Source organism: Pristiophorus japonicus, chromosome 23, assembly GCF_044704955.1.
Source record: "Pristiophorus japonicus isolate sPriJap1 chromosome 23, sPriJap1.hap1, whole genome shotgun sequence".
In the NCBI taxonomy this organism is placed as follows: domain Eukaryota; kingdom Metazoa; phylum Chordata; class Chondrichthyes; family Pristiophoridae; genus Pristiophorus; species Pristiophorus japonicus.
In genome coordinates this window covers 40,828,555-40,833,071 of record NC_091999.1, presented here as the reverse complement: position 1 = coordinate 40,833,071, position 4,517 = coordinate 40,828,555, and the positions used below count along the sequence as shown (strand labels likewise).

The following is a 4,517-nucleotide window of genomic DNA, read 5'->3' as shown; positions in this document are numbered from 1 at the left end:
TCCACCGTATTGCTACCAGTTTGGTTCGCCCAATCTATATGTAGATTAAAGTCTCCCATGATAACTTCTGTACCTATGTTGCACACATCCCGACTTTCTTGTTTGATGCTGTCCCCAAACTCACTACGATTGTTTGGTGATACACAACTCCCACTAGCGTTTTCTTCCCTTTGATATTCCGCAGCTCCACCCACACAGAATCCACGCGAATGTCCTTCCTTACTATTGCGTTAATTTCCTCTTCAACCAGCAATGCCACCCCACCTCCTTTTCCTTTCTGTCTATCCTTCCTGAATGGTGAATCTCCCTGGATGTTGCGTTCCCAGCCTTCGTCACCCAGGAGCCATTTCTCCGTGATGCCAATTACATCATATTCATTAATTGCTGCCTGTGCAGTTAATTTGTCCACCTTATTACGAATACTCCTTGCATTGAGGCACAGTGCCTTCAGGCTTGTTACCTTAACACACCTTGTCCCTTTAGAATTTGGCTGCAATGTGGCCCTTTTTGATTTTTGCCTTGGGTTTCTCTGCCCTCCACCTTTATTTTTCAGCCCCCATTTTACTTCCCTCTGTCTCACTGCATAGTTTCCCATCCCACTGCCATATTAGTTTAACCCCTCCCCAACAACACGAGCAAACTCTCCCCTGTGGACATTGGTTCTGCACAGGTACAAAGCGTCCGGTTTGCACTGGTCCAAGCTCCCCCAGAACCGGTTCCAATGTCCCAGGAAATTGAAGCCCTCCCTTCTGCACCACACATTCATCTGAGCTATCCTGCGATTCCTACTCTGACTAGCAGTTGGCAGTGGTAGCTATCCTGAGATTGCTACATTTGAGGTCCTATTTGTTAATTTAGCTCCCAGCTCCAGAAATTCATCTTGTAATTCCTCAGACAGAGTGAGTCAGACTCAAACACAAACACATAAAGAGCTCCCTTAAGACAGAGAGAGAGAAGCATAGAAACATTGCATAATCCCATTTATTTGTCAGTTGAGAATGTTATAAAGTTAACGACATGTACAGATTCAACAGAATAGATTCAGGTATAACTGAGCAGGATGGGAGGAAATCGGTTTGAATTTAAAGATTTACCAGGAGTGGGGTTCGAACCCACGCAGCTATACACCCATTGGATTTTACGTCCAACGCCTAAACCACTCGGCCATCCTGGTTTTGTCAGTATTCGGATTTTGTCTCTGTGAGAATCTGGGCTGCAGATCCACTCTCACAGACATAGGTTTTTAATGAGCATTTTCAAATATTAATCGTAATATTGACACAGGGGCAACTCTCCTATTCTTTTTCGAGTAATGCTCTGGAAACTTTCACATCCATCCGAGAGTGCAGACGGAGCGTCAATTTAACATTTCATCCGAAAGTCAACAGCTTCAACATTGCAAAATTCCCCAAATGCTGCATTTGAGTGTCAGCCAAGATTATATGCTCAAGTCTCAGGAGTAGGACTTACACACACAACCTCCTTATTCAGTCGAGAATGCTGCCACTGAACCAAAGCCGATACCAAAGCTCATATCCGTATTACTTTCCCCAAGTCTTTTTATAAAGTTCCAGGACATACAGAAGTAATATTCAACATTTTGAAAAAGCTCCACCCTCGTCGGGGAATTGAACCCCGACCTCACGCGTGAAAGGAAGGGATACCAACTACTACACTAACGAGGAACTGACGGGTATTTGTTTTGTCAGAGCAGGAATCGAGCTGTGAACAGAACTGGACACCATGAGAAGTCGACAGGCACATTGAGAGACAGAGACAAACCGACAAACAGGGAGAGACAGACAGCGAGATAGAGACAACGTGAGACAGAAAGTATGAGACTGAGAAGGAGAGGCAGACTGAGTAAGAAAAAGACTCAAACACACACATATACAGAGATGTGTGTGTGTGTGTTCTATAAAGTGAGAGAGGGAAAGAGTGAGAGAAAGAGTGAGTGACAAAGAGAGAGACAGAGAAAGAGTGAGCGACAGATAGAGAGATAGACAGAGATATAAACAGAAAATGATGGAAATACTCAGCAGGTAAGAGAAAGGAACTAACAGAGACAGGCAAAGAGAGGGACAGGTAGAGACATGGACAGACAGAGATGATGGGAATGAGAAAGACAGTCAGACAGTGGAACTGAGAGAATCCCATTGGAACTGAACTGGACATCGTGAGAAAGAGACAGATAAGTTGAGAGACAGCGAAACAGGGAGAGACAGACAGCGAAATAGAGACAAAGAGAGACAGAAAGAGTGAGACTGAGAGGGAGGGTCAGAGTGAATGACAGAAAGACTCAAACACATACATACACAGAGATGTGTTTGTGTGCTCCATAAAGAGAGGGAGGCAAATAGTAATGGAATGACAGAGACAAAGACAGGGACAAAGAGAGAGACAAAGAGGGAGACAGATAGAGAGAAAGACAGATATAGAGAGAGATAGAGACAATAATTCGGTTCTGTCTTTACAAAGGAAGATACAAAAAACCTTCCAATTCTACTAGGGGACTGTGAGTCTAGTGAGAATGAGGAACTGAAATATATCCTTATTGGCGGGAAATTGTGTTCGGGAAATTGATGGGATTAAAGCCCGATAAATCCCTGGGTCTTGTTAGTCTGCATCCCAGAGTACTTAAGGAAGTGGCCCTGGAAATAGTGGATGCATTGGTGATCATTTTCCAACAATCTATCAACTCTGGATCAGTTCCTATGGACTGGAGGGTAGCTAATGTGACGGCACTTTTTAAAAAAGGAGGGAGAGAGAAAGCGGGTAAGTCTATATCGGTTAGCCTGACATCAGTAGTGGGGGAAATGTTGCAATCAATCATTAAGGATGAAATAGCAGCCCATTTCGAAAGCAGTGACAGTATCGGACCGAGTCAGCATAGATTTATGAAAGGGAAATCATGCTTGACGAATCTTCTGGAATTTTTTGAGGATGTAACGAGTAGAGTGGACAAGGGAGAACCAGTGGATGTGGTGTATTTGGACTTTCAGTAGGCTTTTGACAAGGTCCCGCACAAGAGATTGGTGCACAAAATCCAAGCGCATGGTATTGGGATTAATGTACTGATGTGATAGAGAACTGGTTGGCAGACAGGAAGCAGAGAATCGGGATAAACAGGTCCTTTTCAGAATGGCAGGCAGTTACTGGTGGGGTGCCGCAGGGCTCAGTGGTGGGACCCCAGCTCTTTACAATATACATTAACGATTTGGTTGAAGGAACAGAGTGTAATATCTGCAAGTTTGCAGATGACACTAAACTGGGTGGCGGTGCGAGCTGTGAGGAGGATGCTAAGAGGCTGCAGGGTGACTTGGACAGATTAGGTGAGTGGGCAAATATATGGCAGATGCAGTATAATGTGGATAAATGTGAGGTTATCCATATTGGGGGCAAAGACACGAAGGCAGAATATTATCTGAATGGAGGCAGACTATAAAAAGGGGAGGTGCAACGAGACCTGGGTTTCAAGGTTCATCAGTCACTGAAAGTGGGCACGCAGGTACAGTAGGCAGTAAAGAATGTATCCTTACTCGCCATTATATTAACAGTCACCATGTACCCTTACTGACCATTGTATTATCAGTCCTCATGTACCCTTACTGACCACTGTATTATCAGTCCCCATGTACCCTTACTGACCATTGTATTATCAGTCCTCATGTACCCTTACTGACCACTGTATTATCAGTCCCCATGTACCCTTACTGACCATTGTATTATCAGTCCTCATGTATCTTTACTGACCATTGTGTGATCAGTCGTCATATATCTTTACTGACCATTGTATTATCAGTGCCAATGTATCCTTACTTAGCACTGTACTGTCAGTCCCCATGTATGTTACTGACCTTTACTTAGAAATCTATCCTTCCATTTGTTTTATTTCACTTGTGTTACGCCTAGAAGTGAATTGAAAATCTGAAATTACAGAGTTATTTTACATCTCAGTAATAATAGAAACTCCCTAAATGAAGCTGCTCCCTTCACATGCATGCTGTGATTCTGTGGACTTAACTATTTCTGCTTTTACCAATAGTGCTTGGTTTTGGATAAAGTTATTTGATCTGAAAGCCACGTTGCTTTTAAGATATTTTGCAATTGAAAGTGATGCAAAGAAAAGGTTCGGACAACTTGTTTATTCAGTGACTGTGATTAATATCCTTCAGTGTGCAGTTTAATTGTCTCACTGGAGAGTTCACTCAGGCTATAAATAGGGAATTTTTTCAGCCTGTATAGCAATGTTTGACTGAAGTTGTTGTCTAAAACGAACAGTTCTCATTGGAGGTCACAGAGAGTCAAATCATGTTCTGGGAGATTCCAACTGAGCTTAGGATCCTGTGGGCACTTTTAAATGTGGAACGTATTTATTACCCGCTCCTCGCTGCTGTTGGTGTTCCTGGTGAGTCCTTCATCTGCAATTAATTATGTAACCCATGTTTCTCTGTATTTTCTGTCCTTGTCCTTTAGTTCTCGTTATTAATTGTATTCAATTTAAACCTCTTGTTCTG

The 4,517-nt window shown here is 43.0% G+C and overlaps 1 non-coding gene across 1 annotated transcript; it reads right to left on the bottom strand.

Annotated features, from left to right (window-relative positions):
• Positions 1–1,091: 1,091 nt before the first annotated feature.
• trnal-uaa (transfer RNA leucine (anticodon UAA)) lies at positions 1,092–1,174 on the bottom strand. The gene has a single exon. It is a non-coding gene; the product is annotated as a tRNA-Leu (tRNA).
• Positions 1,175–4,517: the final 3,343 nt, after the last annotated feature.